Below are 19,157 nucleotides of genomic sequence, written 5' to 3'. Positions count from 1 at the left end.
AGGAGAGTGAAAAAATTGGCTTAAAATTCAGCATTCAGAAAACTAAGATCATGGCATCCAGTCCCATCACTTCATGGCAAATAGATGGGAAAACAGTGAGAGACTTTATTTTGGGGGGCTCCAAAATCACTGCAGATGGATAGCAGCCATGAAATTAAAAGACGCTTGCTCCTTGGAAGAAAAGCTATGACCAACCTAGACAGCATATTAAAAAGCAGAGACATTACTTTGCCAACAAAGGTCCATCTAGTCAAAGCTATGGTATCTCCAGTAGTCATGTATGGATGTGAGAGTTGGACCGTAAAGAAAGCTGAGCACTGAAAAACTGATGCTTTAGAACTGTGGTGTTGGAGGAGACTCTTGAGAATCCCTTGGACTACAAGGAGATCCAACCAATCCATCCTAAAGGAAATCAGTCTTGAGTGTTCATTGGAAGGACTGATGCTGAAGTTGCTGCTGCTGCTGCTAAATCACTTCAGTCTTATCTGACTCTGTGCAACCCCATAGACGGCAGCCCACCAGGCTCCCCGTCCCTGGGATTCTCCAGGCAAGAACACTGAAGTGGGTTGCCATTTCCTTCTCCAATGCATAAAAGTGAAAAGTGAAAGTGAAGGCACTCAGTCGTGTCCCATTCTATGTGACCCCATAGACGACAGCCCACCAGGCTGCCCCGTCCATGGGATTTTCCAGGCAAGAGTATTGGAGTGGGGTGCCATTGCCTTCTCTGGATGCTGAAGTTGAAACTCCAATAATTTGGCCACCTGATTCGAAGAACTGACTCATTGGAAAAGACCCTGATGCTCGGAAAGATGGAGGGCAGGAAGAGAAGGGGACGACAAAGGATGAGATAGTTGAATGGCATCACTGACTTGATGGACATGAGTTTGAGTAGACTCCAGGAGTTGGTGATGGAAAGGGAGGCCTGGTGTGCTGCGATTCATGGGGTCACAAAGAGTCGGACATGACTGAGTGACTGAACTGAACTGAATCTGTTGCTCTCTTATTTCTGCGATTCTGCCTCTCACACTGCAGCTACTATGATCACTCTGAACTCTGTCCTTTGATCCCTTAGCTGGTTAAGAGTGGATATCTGTCCAAGTTTTGGCTGCCTTGTAGGGGGAGCCTGGCCTCCGGTGAAAAGCCAAAAAAGAATGGAAAACCCACCCATGGGTGTCTGCCTATTTTCAGTTGCTTTCCACTGCCTCCAGAGTTACTTTTTGAGTTTATTTAGAGTTTCTATAGGAGAGTTGGTTCAGTACAAGCTACTATAACATGCCAGAGTAGAATTTGCTGCCTTACTTTTGAATAAACGGTGAGAAGTGAAAGTGAAAACTGCTAAGTCCTGGCTGACTCTTTGTGACCGCATGACTGTAGCCCATCAAGCTCCTCTGTCCATGAAATTCCCATAAAGAGTGCTGGGGTGGGTAGCCATTCCCTTCTCCTGGGGATCTTCTCGACCCAGGGATCAAACCCAGTCTCCTGCATTGTAAGCAGATTCTTTACTGTCTGAGCCACCAGGGAACCCAAATAAACTGCAGGGGCAGGATATTTGGTCTCCCTTTCTCAGGGACTTACAATGTCCATTCATTCCCACTTCTCCTCACATTTTTGTCCCTGCCTGCAGCCTAGGGTTATGGCATATAGTTTGAGAAGTTGGGGAGATTTTTTTCTGCCTAAATTTTTTCCCCTAAATTTTGAGTCCCTTTGGATAACTGAAACTTAAAATTTTCATGACCTCAAAAGGTTTTCTTTGCCGCTTTGGTAAAACAACCATTCCCTGGCAACCATAGATGCCTTATAATATATACACTAAATGGTGTGCGTCCTCAGTCGCTCAGTCATGTCCAACTCTTTGTGATCCTATAGACCGTATCTGCCAGGCTCCTCTGTGCATGGGATTTTTCAGACAGGAGGACTGGAGTGGGTTGCCATTTCTTTCTCCAGGGGATCTTCCCAACCCAGGGGTCAAATCCATGTCCCTGCATTTCCTACTTGGCAGGAGATCTTTACCACTGAGATACGTGGGAAGCCCATATTATACAGCATCTATATGTAAACATATAAAAATACAAATATATATAAATAGAGAAGAGATAACAGGAAGTATTGGGATTGAAAAGAGCATCAATATTTCAAAAAACATTATTCCTCCATATCAAGAATGACACCTATGCGTGGTGGTGCTTAGTACACGTGAGACTGATGGCACCTGGTATTTAAATCAACAGTTGTATTTAAGCCTTCTTAGTTGATTTATTCATTTAAACATGCTTCACACACACACACACACACACACACACACACACAAAACATTTGAGAGCCTATTATTTGTTAGGCTTTGTGCTAGGTAGTAATTATGCAATAAAAAGTTGTATTTATTTAAAAAAATTCAGATCTCAGCAAACATTAGGAGGGAGGCATAGGCAGCCTAGAATTAAATCTCACCTGCTCTATCAAGCAGGCGTAAAGCAATACAGATGCTGTTACTTTAAAGTCATTTGGGATAATTAAGATAGCACAAAATTTGGATTAAAACAGCCTAAGTTTAAGTCCCAGTGCACCGTTTATTAACTACTACCTTGGGCCAATCTCTCAGCTGCTGTGAGCTCTCCTTTCATTTTCAATTATTATTAACTGTTGAACGTTGCTAGACTGAAAGCTTTCTGAGAATAGGACCTGTTCCTTCCCCACTGTATCCTAGCCTAGTGTTGGCACATGCTAGGTTCTCAAGAAGTGCTTTAACATTAAATGAACAAGTAAAGAAGAGCTCTTATTGCTTTTTCAATATGGACCTTTCTAGCTGGACATCTTGAGAATTACCAGGATTCCAGGTTAATATAGGAAACAGTCCTCTAATTGGATTCCCAGCTCCCAGATATACCCGTGATGCCTTCCAGAGCATCTGATGGATTCTAATAGGTAATGATTAGGGTACCGTGTGGAATAAACAAAGGACTTGTAGTCCATTTGTAGACTAGACTGAGGAGCAGCCACCATACGGAATGTTGCCAGCGGCCTCATGAGACAGAGGCGAGAGCTCTGGAAAGTCTCGTCCTAACCGTTAAGTAATTGCCGTGGAGTGACATACATCACCTCTGCTCGCAACTCATCTGTCAGAACTAGCCATATAGCCTCTCCCAGCCTCAGTTCAGTTCAATTCAGTCGCTCAGTCATGTCCGACTCTTTGTGACCCCATGAATCGCAGCACGCCAGGCCTCCCTGTCCATCACCAGCTCCCGGAGTTCACTCAGACTCATATCCATTGAGTCTGTGATGCCATCCAGCCATCTCATCCTCGGTCGTCCCCTTCTCCTTCTGCCCCCAATCCCTCCCAGCATCAGAGTCTTTTCCAATGAGTCAACTCTTCTCATGAGGTGGCCAAAGTCCTGGAGTTTCAGCTTTAGCATCATTCCTTCCAAAGAAATCCCAGGGCTGATCTCCCTCAGAATGGACTGGTTGGATCTCCTTGCAGTCCAAGGGACTCTCAAGAGTCTTCTCCAACACCACAGTTCAAAAGCATCAATTCTTCAGCACTCAGCCTTCTTCACAGTCCAACTCTCACATCCATACATGACCACAGGAAAAACCATAGCCTTGACTAGACGGACCTTAGTCGGCACAGTAATGTCTCTGCTTTTGAATATGCTATCTAGGTTGGTAAATAACTTTTCTTTCAAGGAGTAAACATCTTTTAATGTTATGGCTGCAGTCACCATCTGCAGTGATTTTGGAGCCCCAAAAAATAAAGTCTGACACTGTTTCTACTATTTCCCCATCTATTTCCCATGAAGTGATGGGACCGGATGCCATGATCTTCGTTTTTTGAATGTTGAGCTTTAAGCCAACTTTTTCACTCTCCTCTTTCACTTTCATCAAGAGGCTTTTTAGCTCCTCTTCACTTTCTGCCAGAAGGGTGGTGTCATCTGCATATCTGAGGTTATTGATATTTCTCCCGGCAATTTTGATTCCAGCTTGTGTTTCTTCCAGTCCAGTGTTTCCAATGCTGTACTCTGCATATAAGTTAAATAAGCAGGGTGACAATATATAGCCTTGACGTACTCCTTTTCCTATTTGGAACCAGTCTGTTGTTCCATGTCCACTTCTAACTGTTGCTTCCTGACCTGCATGCAGGTTTCTCAAAACGCAGGTCAGGAGGCCGGGAAAAGCAATCCTACCACGAGAGCGGAAGAAGAGGGCCAGAGCTATTTGGGGAGCGGCACTGATGGTGATCATAGTCCTGCTTGGAAGGAACCCTGAGGGTCCACTCACGTCCATCGAAGTACAGGTCGGATGGGAGGCTGGCAGGAGCATCTTCACACTCTTGGATCTCCTAACTCCCCACAGGGGTGGGGCGGGCGGAGCCCCACTGTCCACCTCAAGGGCTTCACGGCGTCCTAGGCCTTCAAGTGAGGACTGAACTGACCTCAGGGAGTAAGAGTCATGTCCCTGGATGACCCGCAGGCCGCGCTCTGGCTGTCGATGGAAGCTCACCGCCGGATGTCCGGCTCTAAGGGTTGCTGTCCAGTTGTATGCAGGGTCTATGGCGTCGCACAGAGTCGGACACGACTGAAGCGACTTAGCAGCAGCAGCAGCAAGTGGCTGTGGATGGATGACTCTCCTCTGAGCGGAGGAGCTGGGTTTCTGATTTCTGACTCTGATCGGTCCACGAGTCCTACAATCTGCCACCCTATGGACACAGCCCCTCTATTGCTGCTCTCTCTGCTCCAGCCTGACAACTTCAGTCTGTTCCTGGAAGGCACGTGTGTGTGTATGGGGAGGTGATGGGTGGTGGGGAAGGAAAGGAGATATGATAGGGAACAATGGTTCTATCTGGTTTCATATTTTTCCAGAGTTTTTCATTTCATGTTTGGACCTTGACTTTGGAAACCCCAAACCCAATAATCTGGCTGTTTTTCCCTGGTGTTTTCATGATAACTTTCCTTGGTGGGGAAAGCTTCTAAATGATGCTTTCTCTGAGCTTCTCTGGTGGCTGAGACGGTGAAGAACCCACCGCAGTGCAGGAGACCCAGGTTCAGTCCCTGGGTGGACAAGATCCCCTGGAGGAGGGAATGGCCACCCACTCCAGTATTCGTGCTTGGAAAATTCCACGGACAGAGGAGCCTGGTGGACTATGGTCCATGGGTAATAGAGTTGGACTCGGGTGAGTGACTAACACTCACTTTCTTTCTAGCTGTCTAAATCAGTAAGAATAAGGTGGGTAAAGTGTAACGAGAAATGCAGCGCAGTCCAGTGGAGCATTACCCCGCCATAAAAAGAAAGAAATGCTGGCATTTTCAGCAATATGGATGGATCTAGAGATTATCATACTAAGTGAAGTGAGTTAGACAAAGACAAACATCGTATGATATCGCTTACACACGGAACCCAAAAAAAAATACAAATGAACTTATCTACAGAACAGAAACAGACCTGCAGACAGGGAGCACAGATTTATGGCCACCAAGGGGGAAAGAGGATGGGAAGGGATAAAATTAGGGGGTGGGATTAATATGTACACACGGCTATATGCAAACTAGATAAACAGCTATCCTCAGTATCTTTTTATAATCTAAGGGGGAAAAACCTGAAAAAGAATATAAACATATATATACACATATATATATATATACATAAAACTGAATTACCGCCATACATTTGAAACTAACATGACATTATAAAGCAACGATACTTCAATTTAAAAAAAAAAAAAGAAAAAGAGAGAAAGGTTTTTTAAAAAGGAATACAGTGGAGGAAGGGAAATCAAATCAATTAATACATCAAAATATTACATCATTTATTTAATGAGCTATTTCCACAATCTCCTTTATTTTCTTACATCTGTGGAACATACAGACTTCCTACATATTTGCATATATATACATATATATATATATTTAGGAGGAGAAGAAGACAACAGAGGATGAAATGGTTGGATGGCATCACCAAGCTTGATGGACGTGAGTTTGAGCAAACTCTAGGGAGCTGGTGATAGACAGGGAAGCCTGGCGTGCTGCAGTCCATGGGGTCGCAAAGAGTTGGACATGACTCAGTGGCTGAACTGAACTGACATATTTCTATCTCAGGTAATAAAGTTTGTTCCCAAATGCAAGTAAATAGGTGTGTCCCACTAGTGGAATGCCCAGTGCAGAGGTATGGCTCTTGGTGAAGGCCAGCAGGAGCAGTGCGCTTCACACTGTATTCCTGAGTCTCACACCGCTCTTTGCTCCAGAGAGCGAGTTCTGTCTCAGCCACAGGAGGGCCCTGCTTCCCTGAACTGCCTGTCTGACAGACTGGGAATTCAGAGATGAAACGAGGAGTGGATTCAGGAGCAGAATAACCATTAAATAAAAAATACTGGGGTGAATGGAACACTTGGCAATCATTCAAACATTTCCTGAAACTGGTGGTGTCTGCGGGTGGCATTTGCAAAGTACTAGTCTGACTACACTTTGGACAAAAGTCCCCGGCCTTGGCCATCAATGCAAACATACGAAACATCCTGACAGGCTCCCTGCCCCGCCCCAGTGCACACTCCCACGTGGCTGAGCGGCTGCAGGGCACGTCTGGACGCCGGCCTAAAGGGGCCCTGCTCCACTGGGACCAGGGGCGCCATGAACTGGCTCGGGGTGTGTCTGCAAGCGTGTGCCCATCGCAGTGAACACAGGGCAGGGGGCTCCTGTGAAAACCACTGGATCTGGTGCGCCTCAGAGAAACTCCTTAAACGAAGCAGTATTGCCCGAAAAGGGCCAGCTTTCTGCAGCCATTCAGTGTGGAGTGGCTGGCCAAACTGTGATCTCACTGTGGCTGCAAACCCACTTAAAATACTAACAGTGATGATAAAGATGAATAATCCCTGCACCTCCAGGGCATATATGAGTTTGCTTATCTCTCCTGTCAGCCCTGAAATGTTGCTGTTCAGCTGCCCTGGAGAAGATCTGGTTTTGGTGGTCCTGCAAATAAACAATTAGGTCAGTAGCTCTTCAGGCTCTGTAGCTTCTGATGGGTCTGTTTTCTGCAGAAGTTGCTGCTGCTCTCCACACAAGGACGGGAACTGAGCGTTTTTAAGTGACGTTGGTGAGAGGGGATGAGTGCAGTGCGGGCTGGCGGGTGGGGGGGCGGGGAGTGGAATCACCAGCTGGGGGTGGGGGTGGGGAGGGGAGGTGGGCAGGACTGAAGGTTAGCTGGGATTTTCCCTCTCAGCCAGGCTCAGCGGAGCTGCAATGCATCACAAGTGCTCGGGCGGCGGTACCCGAGGCCTTAATCATCTCCAGAGTGAGGCGATGCTGCTGAGGCTGAGGGAGAGAATTGCTCCAGCGGTGGGCTCCGGGAACCAAGCTTTTACAGGAATTGCACAGTCTAGCCACGATTGCTTCTCACGCTTGCCTAGGCTCGCTTAACTCCTCTCCTTTCCACAGCTGGTGTGAGGAGAACCAGTTTCCCCATTAACTTGGGGCCTGCATTTTATCGACTGCAAACGCTCACGATCCCAGCGCTGGGGCCATCTGTGACCCGTCGGGCCGTAATAGCTTGGTTTTCCCCGTGTTCGGCTCCCTCCTTGAGTACTTAGTGTTAAATCATAGGGGGAGGAAGTGTGAGCAGAGGAAAAACAGCACCATTACATGACCCCCGATGAGACCGCTGTGATAGAATTAAAAGCTGCCGCCCTAGGACATTCTAACAGATGACATTGTGAGGTTGCCAAGGTAACCCACCAGGATACAGCTCCAGCATCTTTGGGGTTGATGCTGGGTAGATGAGGTCAGTCAGAGGTGAGGCCCAGCTGCCCAGGGTGTATCCCTTGGCTGGCCAGTCCACGGCAGTCAAGAGGAAAATCAAGGCTGACCTCTACACAATACAAATGAACCCAACCTCGTCCCCTCATTGGCTATTCCAGGTGAAAGAGATGCATCATACTCCAGGTAACTGATCAGTGTATGTTACACGGGGCTGAAAAAGGTCCGGATATGAATGACTCACCCATTCACTCCATGTATGTGGATTAAACACCTGCTGTGTACATCCGCTCCATGTATGTGGATTAAACACCTGCTGTGTACCAAAGAGGAAGCGTCAGAATATCTAGGGGGAAAGGTCAGTTTTAGAAAAGCCCTAAAAAACTGCAGGTCCAATCAGGGAAACAAGATCATTTAAGACATTTACACACTGTCAGTACTCAGGAAGAGGTTGAGTGGAAGAAAATGAAAACAGAGTAACTTATTAACCCCAAGGACCTAGTGTTTTAAAAAAAACGCAAAAATGGTATAGAGTGAAAATGATTTGCTTAAAAGAAATCAACCTTCTCCCCCAAACACAACAAGTTATGCGGCATTCCTCTTTTTCCCTTTTAAATATTCCGTGTTTACTCTGAACTGCTGGTTAACACCTAGAAATGTTGGTTTCCTTCTCCCATGTGAGGATCAGAAAGATTTCAGACGGAGCCTGCCTTGCAATAACTCTAGGCCTCGGGCATATAAATAACAAAGATTCCTCCTTTTGGTCTTATAGGTGGGTGTTCAAAACCGTCCCTGCTGCCAGAGGACACCCTTTCCCGCATGATACTGTTTGAATGTGGACCTGGGCTGCCGTCTGATCCCGTTTCCTCCCAGATGGCAAGCCAAGCAAGGGAGAGACTGGGAGAGCCAGCGTGGTGGTGAGCGACACCAGCCAGCAGGGGCTGGAAAGGGAAAGGGGCAAAAAAACACACACACAAAGTGGGAGGTGGGGGGAAGGAACACAGAGCTGGGATGGCTAGGGCAAAAGCAAACAGGAGTCTTCCAGAAACTGTGTTTACAGGAATTCCTGAAAACAAAATAGGGCTTCCTTACCCCTGGGGGTGTCATCAGTACCAGAAGGACACCGTTAGAACACTCCGGTGCCTACACTAGCCCTCCATCCTGTGGGCTCCAACGCTTGAAACCCCCTCTTTGCCCAGTCAGAAAATGTAGACAATTAATTAGATGATGTCAGTTGGTGACGGACAGGGAGGCCTGGTAGGCTGCAGTCCATGGGGTCGCAGAGAGTCAGACACGAAGTGAACTGAACGGCTGTCTTACTGTAGCCCCCTTAAAACAACAACAAGAGGGTAACAGCTAAGTTATAGGGTGCGTTCCTCAACACTTTACTTATAAAACCCACAAGAAAGTGCTACCTAACGAAGGAGAAAACAGGCCCAGGGCCGGTGAGTCACTTACCCACATCACACAGAAGGCAAATGCGGATGGAGGCCCAAGGCCCACCCTGAACCCTGGCTCTAGGGCCCGGCTAGTAACCCTGACATTTTAATTCTGCTGTGTTTAAAACGCTCCACGAAAAAAGACTTACAACAGGCTCACGGCCGCCCATCTCGGCTTCACTAAGGCAGCCCTGATGTTTTGTGCATCTAACCGCCTCCTTGGGCGGCCTGAAGTTGGTTCCCTAGGTTTTCCCACATCTTCTGGGCACCTGCAGTACGTGGGCGAGGGCGTGGCAAGCGGACAGTGGCACTAACCGGCTCCCTAGGCACTAAATGCCCAGCAAATAACTCAAGCCCCCAGGGACAAGCCCACCTGCAGCATCGGGAGGCAGGAGGGTCTCTCAACCGTCCTTCCTCGGCGCCCTCGGAGGGCACCCGTGGAGTTGGTGGGGGAGGAGGTCCGCGTCCCCTACACGCGCTCCTGATCTTGTGACCTCGGTTACCAGGGGTCGAGGCGGGGCGGGGGAGCCACGGGGCTCGGTGTGGAGGCGCAGCGAGGGTCTGTTGCTCGGGCGCCCGTGGGCAGCGCGCGGATCGCGGGGGCGCGGAGTGGGCGAGGTTCGCTGGGAGCACGGTGGGCGCGGGGCGAGGGCGGATCGCGGGGCGCGGGGCGGGTGCGGTGGGGGCGCGGGACGTGGTGGGGGCGCCTTGGGGGCAGAGGCGCGGTGGCGCGGCGGGCGCGGGGCGCGGTGGGGGCGCGGGGCGAGCGCGGATCGCGGGGCGGACGCGGTGGGAGCGCGGGGCGTGGTGGGGGCGCCGTGAGGGCAGCGGCGCGGGGGCGCGGCGTGGGAGCGCGCGGTGGGCGTGGGGCGCGCCGGCGGCTCCCCCGAAGATGCCGCGCGGCGTCTGTTGCCCGTGAGTTCAGAGGAAGAGGAAGTATAGGCGGCGGACGCGCGGCGGCGACGGGGGCGCGTCGGGGCTGCGGGCGGAGCGCGCCGGGCTCTGGGCGCCGCGAGCGGGAGCGCGGCGGCCGCGGGCTCTCGGGCAGGACGCACGCACCGCTCGCAGGGGGGACGGACGCGCGGGCCCGCCTCGCAGCCCGCCCCGCGCCCACCCCCTGTCGCCCACGCCTTCCCCCGCGCCGCCCCCTCTGCATGGCACAAACTTTCCTCCCGGGACGGAACACACTGTCTCCGGGAGCCCCTGCGCGCGCCCTCTCGCCGGCTGGCCCCGAGCGGTAGGTGGGCGCCTGCGGGACTGGGGCGGAGGTGGGTGCAGCGGCGCGGGGACCCCGGCGGGCGGGGATAGCCCCGCGCGGGACGCCTCCCTGCAGGTTGCGGGGGCCTGGGCGTGCTGGCTCGAACGCGCCGGGGCCCCCCTCGTCCTCTTCGCCCGGGCTCGGGTTGGATGGGGCCGGCGGCCGGCTCCGTGGGACGCGGCGGTCTTGGGCCAACTTTTCTGAAAATGAAAGAAAGAAATCAGCCCTGGCGCGCTAGGGGGAGAGGCACCCCCAGAGCGGTCTGTGGGGGGTAATGGGCTCCGCCGGCCCGGGGGCGCCGGGGGAGGAAGCGGAGGGGAGGCTTCGAGGCTACAGGTGGGTCTGGGACACTGCACGGCGCCCTCCGCGAAGGGCGGGCGGGCGCTGGCCCCGGAATCTGGGTTCAGGAGGGGAGGCGGCGGGGAGCTGGGGCGGGGTGCGTGCGCCCCCCGAGGCGCGTCCGTCCCGGGGCAGGGCTGACGGCCGCACGCCCCGGAGGCGCTGAGACTCGGGGAGCCGGGAATTCCCGGCACCGAAAACCGCTGTCTCGCCTTCCGTAAGGGGGTTTCTTCCCTCGTCCTCGCCGCTTTCTTAGGCCCCAGGGTGGACCTGGGTCAGGGCAGGGTGGCGGCGGCGGCGTTTATTTCGGGAAGCCCCGCGGGCGCGCATGCCCACCCCGCCTCCCGGGCCCGGGGCTGGTGCCCTTCACCTGCACGGCCGCTGCCTTGGCACCGAGGGCCGCGTGGAGGCCGCGGGGCTGTAACCCGGCGGCGCTGTCTCCTGGCTACCCTGTGTGGCTGCGGGTGGTCCCCGGGGACGCTGGGTGGTGTCACCGAGTTTGTTAGGGGTTTTCAAAACAAAAAGTTAAAAACAAAAAACAAAAAACCAACAGTTTGGCACGGGTCCCTGTGTTTGAGTGACTGCCCTGGCTTCCAGCAACACTCCCTTCTTGTAACTGGTGGTACAGCTGTTTTCAGATGCTGGGCGCAGTCTGGCCATGGGGTGTCATCTCAGGATAAGTGAGGCCCGGGCCAGGAAGGAAGGCGGGTGTGGTGTCAGTGACCTCTGCGCCTGTGGGGAGGGTGTGCGCTGCACCCCCGCATGTCCTCATGCCCGGGTACCTCTGCAGGGCTGAATTCCCTACCAAGTTCAAGTGACCCCCGATGTCACCAAACTCGGCAGAGGGATTAAAGCAGCAAGCTGACTGGGACTCTTCGGTGCATGTGTGTGCTAACCTCAGTGAAATCACTTTAACCTCAGAGGGAGCTTTGCTTCCTCTTTTGCCTTCAGTGGGGTTTCTGGTCTGAGAGGCAGGGCGTCATCCCTCTGTCTCTGGGTTAGTTTTTCTTTGTCTTTTGGCTGCTTGGACCCTGGGGCACATGGAAGGGGAGGGTGTTGTGCAGTAGGCTAATTGATCTGGTGCAGGAACCGAAAGAGAATAAATTGGGAATACAAGTCAGTGAGTTCTTTTTCTCCCTCTGGAGCAGGAATTTTTGGCTTCCATTCAAATAATTGCTTTGTCTGTAGGGAAACAGGCAGAAAATCTTTGGCATGAGTGATGTGAGTTCCTGTAAAGCTACTTGCATTCTTCCAGCCTTAACTTTTCAGCAGAACTGAAATTATGTGGGCCCCTGGTTTGGTGGGCATGGGTGTCTTGTTAGATCTCTGAGTTGGTGGGCTAGGGAGAAGATCCAGGGACTCATCCAACGCCCAGCTCCTTCTAAAAAATATAGAAAACTTGGAAGAACAGTGGCCAGCCAGACACTGGTATCTAGAGGCCATAATTTTGCAGTACTGAATTGGCTTTATTATACGTCTGTCCATCTGTTCATCCTCTGTCCATCCGTCAGTTCAACTTTCTGTTTTATGCATTTTAAATTAAATTACAAACATTGGTACAGGTCACCTCTGGAAGTTTTGTTAGAGTTCAGTATATGTTCATGACTTTCTTAAGGTGAAATTTATACATACATACCTATCTACATATAGTGAAATGCACAGATCTTGAGGGTAGCATTTGCATAATGTTTTGACAGATGCCTACGCCTGTATAACCCTCGTCTGTAATCAAGGTAGAGAATGTTGCCCTTGCCCCCAGAAAGTTCCCTCATCCCCATTCCCAGTCAGTGCCCCCACCTTTTTTTTTTTTAACAATCACTCAAAGCTAGTTTAGCCTGTTCTTGAACTTCATTTATTATAGAAATCCACAATACTGTGTAAAGCTTATTTAACTCGGCATGTTTTTGAGATTCACTCATGTTTTATGTACCAGTAATTCGGTCCCTTTTTTTTCTTTTTTAATTGCTGAGTTAAGATCCAGGATCAGTTTATACCAGCTTATGTATTACCCTGTCAATGGACACAAGAGTTATTCCCAGGTTTGGGGAATGAAGCTGCTGTGAATATTTGTTTATGAGTCTTCCTAGGGACATGTGCTGTTATGCCTCATGGGTAAATGGAGTGAAATTGCTGGGTCATAAAAGAGGTGTATGTGAACTTTATAAGAAGCTGTCAAACTTTCTTCCAACATGATTAGACCATTTTACACTCCCATCAGCAAGGAATACATGTGTCAGATTCCAGATACCACAGCTCATTTCCCTAGCTCAAAGTCAAGAACGCGGTTGACCAGTGTTCTTCTGAGCTCAAAGGTGCCGAAAATCGGGAGCACTCGAGACAGTCTGGAGCGTGTTGTTTTCGTAGATGGAGGAGCTAAGGGAAATCCCTGACTCTTCAGGTAAATGGGTTCACTCTTAAATTATTGTGCATGACCAGACACATGTTTTATTTTTAAAGGTCTTCAGAGAAGGGATTTCCATAGGGGAATGTCCCCTTGGTTGTGAAAGAAGATTGAGTACTTTCTATATAAAGAAAAATACCCCCCCCCCACTCCACCCTCGCAGAATTCCACCGAAGTTCTGCTTTGACACTCCTGGGGGATTTCTGATGCGTTGGTCTGGCTGCTTGGAATCCGGTGGAGATTCCCGTTGGATTTCTCTGACTGGGGCAGCTGGCTGTTGAAAGGCATCTTGTGTGCTCCGTGAGACAGGTCAGATTTGACTTTTTGAAGGCTCTGAGAACACCGCTTTTCTGTTAGAGAGATTCGGCCTGTCAGTGAGAAACGCGGCCTGTCAACACCCTTCTTCTTGTCCCGGCTGAGAAAACGGGCTGTTCCCTCTCTGGTCCCCTCTCGTATTCAGCCTTTAAGGAGACCTGGTCTTCACGATCTGGGAAGCAGGAATGGGGCGTCCTGCTGATGCGGGCCCCAGGGGGAAGCCTTTACATCTCACCGAGGTGCATCAGTGGCATCAGGGGACGTGTACGAGATTGCGAGACATTGGACTATGTTTGGGGACTGTTCCCCTCGTCTGCCAGCCTAGTACAGCGCTTGCCACAGGGCAGAGGCCGTGAGTAACCCTCATGGTACCCATCTGGGAGATTACCTCTCTGGAGGCTGACAGGGATCGCCAAGATGTCAGGACCCCAAGGCGTATTTTTACTGGAGGCCACTGTACTACCGCCTGGGAAACAGGTTCAGACTATTAGGAAAACTTTGCCAACTGTAAACTTCCTAAGTAGCACTGTTCTTATCTTAGTATAGATTTTTACTATTGTTATTAACAGAATACTAATTATAGCTACCCTGTGCCAAGTGCCCACTTCAAATCTAACTCTCATGAGAGGTGGGTGCTAATCTTATCTGCACTTTGGCTCTGAGGCACCTGAAGCTCAGCGAGGTTAAAGAACTTGTCCCAAGTTCACACTTCGTTCCTATTTCCTGGACATTGAGGAAAGGGACTCTGACATTCTGGTTTCACAAATGCAGATCTCGTCCGCAAGCATAGGTTTCCAAAGGCAGGAGGCCCTTGTAGAACAGAATGTGAGCTGGAGCGGGGACGAAGCTGCAAGAAACGACGCACTGGACTCACTTTCTCAAGTCTTTTTGTCTGTTTCTTCCTGGGGCCCGGATGGAGGTACTTGTTTTGATGACAGTTTAAGGTATTATTAGTTATCTGACTATAATTTTATTGTAGGGAAAGAAAGACGTTGCCAGCTGTTTAGTTTGAGTGTCTCTCACTGAGCCACCCAGTGCTGTAGCCGCGGTCTACAGGCGGCTATTTACATCTGAATATCAAGGAATCAAAGTGAAATAAAATTAAAAGTGCAGTTCCACAGTCTCACCGGCCGCCTTTCAAGGGCCCTGGAGCCACATGTGGTTGTTGGCTACTGTTCTGGACAGAGAAGTGGAATATTTCCAGCCTTGCTGAAAGTTTGGTTCAATGGCGCTGCTCCACAGTGAGCGTTCTCTTTTGTCCTTCCGGGTAAGAATTGGCAACACTCTTGGCTAAAGCTTAGGCTGTTTTTCACTGACAAAGAGATAAATTTAGCCAGACGTTTCTTTTATGTTTACTGTTTAAAGGTGTGTGTGTGTGTGTGTGTGTGTGTGTGTGTGTGTGATCTTTCCTCCCATTCACATTCAGTTTTTGACATAAATTTGAGTTTCCCTTTTCTCCTGGGCCCATAGAGGGGCTTACGTTATCATCATTGTGTATTTTACCAAGAGGCTTTCTCTGAAAAGATCAGTACAGCGGGCAAGGGATGGCCACGGCTTGAAGCCCTGTTAATTCCTTGCTCTCCAAAGAAGAATTCAGTTCAGCTTTTAAATATGCATTTGTGTTACTTACTCCCTACCTGGGCTGAATTCACGAAGAAAAAGCGTTCTCAGCAGGGCCAGGACCAAAGAGCTAGAAAATTAGGTCACATTCTACGTGTGATGGCTGCCTGCCAGGCCTGAGGTGGAGGAGACACCCTCTGGGGTACCTGAGGGCGCTGTGTGGGGGTTTTCCGGGGTCAAGCCTGCCCCCGTGGGGTAGGGGGTGCTGGAGGGCCCTCAGGTTGTAGCTGGTGGCGCAGGGTGATGGGGAGGGGGCCTGGCTGTCCGCCTTAGGGGCATCCACTACTCAGGTTGGGTTCAGAGGAGTGGGCACCAGCCCACGGGTGTTAGTGGGAAAACCAGACCTGCCAGAGCTGGGCAGTCAGCACCAGCTATGAGTGTGCATCTTGTCTGATGCTCACCAAGTCTCACGCCGCTTTATGAAGCTGCGTTGGTTGTTTCCACACTGTTCAGCCAGGAAGCCAGAGGCACTTTACTGACCGTGTTCCTTTGGCTTTTAAAACTAAACTGTCCCTAACCTGTGTTGTTCCCTAGGTGGACCCCGTGGATGGGCAGCGTTTATTCTTTGTAAAAGATTATCAGCTTCCATTTGTGTGTGTGTGTGTGTGTGCAGGTGTGTTTGTGTGCGTGTGTGTATTGAAACTCCCTACTTCATATTTCACCCCCAAGGAAATTCTTCTAAGGAAGCCTTCAGGTTTTATGGAGTAACTCCCAAATTCCTCAGATTTGGAGAAATTTTTGTAATAGACCTTATCCGTAAAGGTGAATGAGAAGAAGTTAGGTTAATTGCAGACTCTGGTTAAGAGGACGTGATCATATCGTGTCTTATAAAGTTTTGAGAATGCAGAGTACAGTAATCAGACTATCCATTTAAACACTTCTTTAATTTGGAGAGGTCTTTGGGGGTCTTTTCCAGTGTCTTCGGACACTTTATAAGCACCAAATTATGGCAGGTTAACAGGAATCTTTATCATGGATTACAAGTAATATCCATGATAACAACTAATAGCAACTAATTATTAGATAACAACTAATAACGATTAACATTCAGACAGTTGGTTTTAGATGCCTGCTGTTGCTGCTGCTGCTAAGTCACGTCAGTCGTGTCTGACTCTGTGCGACCCCATAGACAGCAGCCCACCAGGTTCCCCTGTCCCTGGGGTTCTCCAGGCAAGAACACTGGAGTGGGTTGCCGTTCCCTTCTCCAGGGGATCTTCCCGACCCAGGAATCGAACCGAGTCTTCTGCACTGCAGGCAGATTCTTTACCGTCTGCGCTACCGCGATAGTACCTTGCATGTACTAAGTGCTCAGAGAAGAAGGGTTTGATGGTTATTTTATGTATCAAGTTGTCTACACAGTGGTCCCCAGTGTTTGGTCAAATAGCGGTCTAGGTGTTGCCCTGCAGTATTTTTTAAAGATGTGATTAACATTTGAATCAGTAAAAACAGACCTGTCTCCATAGTATGAATATGTCACCGGGGTCTCTGAGCGCGGGGCTTCAGCCTCGGGGGCTCAGTGCCACTCCATCCCCTCTGTCTTTGGCTTCCTGGTCCGCTCTGTAGATTTCAGACTTGCCAGCCTCCAAGTCCAAAGACAAGTCCACACAAGAAACCCAGGAGGAAGAGCTGGCTTTGGGGGCAGGACGTTGAGTTCTGTTTGGGGCGTATCCTTCTGGAAGTGCAGGGAAAGAAAGTTCTAGGGGGAGATGTTGGAATGGGTGGGTGAGACTATGAGCTGGAGTTGAAAAGTGGCCAGGTGGAGAGGGGCCTGACAGCTAAGGGGAGAGGAGGCAGTTAGGGAACTTTCTTGAGCGACACGTCCAGTCCTATACTGGAGGGCCCCAGACTCTGTGCTGAGACCTTCCAAGGCATTGCAGCAAGCTTGTTGGATGTCTCTTTCACTGCCAGCCGGAGGTGGTTCACAGTACCAGCATCAAAGGGCCCCACTTCCTTTTGATGATGTCATGTCTTTGCGAAACTGGGTTTGGGGTGGTTGCTAAGGTCATTGCGGAACAGGAGATGGTGGGCGGCGGGGCTGTCTAGTGTGATTCTGAGGTCTGAGAAGTTGCCCAGTGCACACTTCCCAGTAGTAAGTAATAATGGTACCTGAAAGATGCACAGAAAGATTTTTTTCTTTGGGTTTATGTATTCTGTTCTTTCCAAAGACTGCTAAGTTGTTTGGACATAATAATCAATTTGTTTGGACTTGACTACTTAATGAATCAAACCTCGCAGCCTGGGGGTGCTGTGAAAAAACATACACAAACACTGAGGGTCATACACGCCATGACCTGAAAGGTGTCAGAGCCTTTTCCCTGTATTGTTCTGGGTATTATATGTAGCGTGTTCAGGCGTGAGGAGCAGGGCAGAAGATAGGGGACAAAGGGGCCGGCATGAAGACTGCACCCCAAAAGTGTTTCTGCAAAAATAAAAGCTGAGAGCAAATAAAAGTAAGCATTTGTTAAATCGCGATGGTGGGTGCAGAGATGCCTCATCTTTTCATCCTTGTCCATGTATGTGCAGTGCTTAATAATGAAGGCAGTTTGAAGAGAGAAGAACGAAGGAGGTTCGGGTAGAAATTTGGGGTGCATTTGTGTGGGAGGAAAGCAGAGAGCCTGGAGAGGGATGACATGAGATCCTAAGAGGTTCAGGAGAAACGGGCTGAAACCAGGGAGATCCACAAGACCGCCCTCCTATAGACTGCGGTTCCCAGCCCCTGGCTACGCGCTTCAGACTCAGGGCCCCAGAGGCCTGGGTGTTGGGAGGTTGGAGAGGTCAGGAGCGGGAAGAGATGGGATTTGCTCTGAGGCTGCTGCTTCTTAACCCTGGATGTCAGTTCCTGTCAGTTCGGGAGTCTTAAATAGGGATGGTTGGCGCATCCGAAAGGCCTGGATGTCTGGACATCCAAACAGCTGTCAGGGACCCGGCGGGCAGCCGGGACGGAGAGCCACCTCTGTGGTCCAGGCTCTCGGGAGCTTTCCTGTGGTTTAGATGTTCCTGAATCACGTGGAAGTGTGGACTCGGACAGGCAGGTCTGGGTGGGCCATTCCCATGGGTGGCGGCACTGCTGGTCTGAGGACCCCACTTTGAGTGGCGGCCTCTTGGGAGGGGGCCGTTTTCAGCTAAGGGTGGTTGTGATGGACGCTCGTTGGAGAGCAGAAAGGTAGTCTGGATCTGTCTCCGCCGGGCATTTTCTTTTGATAAATACCCCTCTTCTCTTTCTTTCTTTTAAATCTTTTTTCCCCCATATTTTTGCTGTGTAGCGTTTTACCCCCAAACTTGGGAACGGAACACAGTGAACGTTTATCGCCTCTCGGGGCTCCTGTGAGTCAGGAACCCAGAGGCAGCTGAGCTGGGTGGCTCTGCCTGGGCCCTCTCCCGAGGCTGTGGTCAGGATGCCGGCTGGCCCAAAGGCTGCTGAGCGATGCTGTCACTCGGGTGTGAGTTTGCCCGGGGGCTTCTCCGTGCGGTTAAGAGAGTGCCTTCCCAATACGGCGGGGCTTCCCAGGTGGCTCAGTGGTAAAAAACTCACCTGCCAATGCAGGAGACGTGGGTTCGATCCCTGGGTTGGGAAGATCCCCTGGAGGAGGAAATGGCACCCCACTCCAGGACTCTTGCCTGGGAAATCCCATGGACAGAGGAGCCTGGCGGGCCACAGTCTGTGGGGTCGAGGAGCCTGGCGGGCCACAGTCCGTGGGGTCGCAGAGTCCGACGTGACTCAGCGGCTGAGTGCAAGCACACGGAATTGGCAGCGGGCTTCCCCCAGGCACGCCCGCCCTTCTGCCGCATCCTGCTGGCCGCAGCGGCCAGCCCCGTTGAGTGCAGGGGGAGCTCCCTGGTGAGCAGGAGGATTACTGAGGCCCATCTGGGAGGCTGGCTGTGATACACCTGGATGTCTCCAACTAGGAAAGGAATGCCCGTCCAACATGGAGAACTTGGAAACTATGAAAAACTGTGAAGTGAATGTCTCCCATCACCTCGTGACCCAGAGGAACGTTCTGTGAGCGTTGTGGTCCCTGTCCTGCCAGTTAGGAAAAAGGAACGCGTGGATT

At 50.6% G+C, this 19,157-nt stretch overlaps 1 protein-coding gene across 1 annotated transcript in view; it reads left to right on the top strand.

Annotated features, from left to right (window-relative positions):
* The first annotated feature begins 9,992 nt into the window (after positions 1-9,992).
* Positions 9,993-19,157, top strand: part of RFTN1 (raftlin, lipid raft linker 1) — a 232,212-nt gene continuing 223,047 nt past the window's right edge. The window contains exon 1 of the mRNA XM_069568689.1: positions 9,993-10,409. The gene's annotated coding sequence lies outside the window, so the exon portion shown is untranslated. The remainder of the gene's footprint in view (positions 10,410-19,157) is intronic.

Source organism: Ovis canadensis, chromosome 1 (assembly GCF_042477335.2).
Source record: "Ovis canadensis isolate MfBH-ARS-UI-01 breed Bighorn chromosome 1, ARS-UI_OviCan_v2, whole genome shotgun sequence".
NCBI classification, from domain to species: Eukaryota; Metazoa; Chordata; class Mammalia; order Artiodactyla; family Bovidae; genus Ovis; species Ovis canadensis.
The sequence above is the reverse complement of the archived record's forward strand: the minus strand, read 5'-3'. Positions and strand labels throughout refer to the sequence as shown.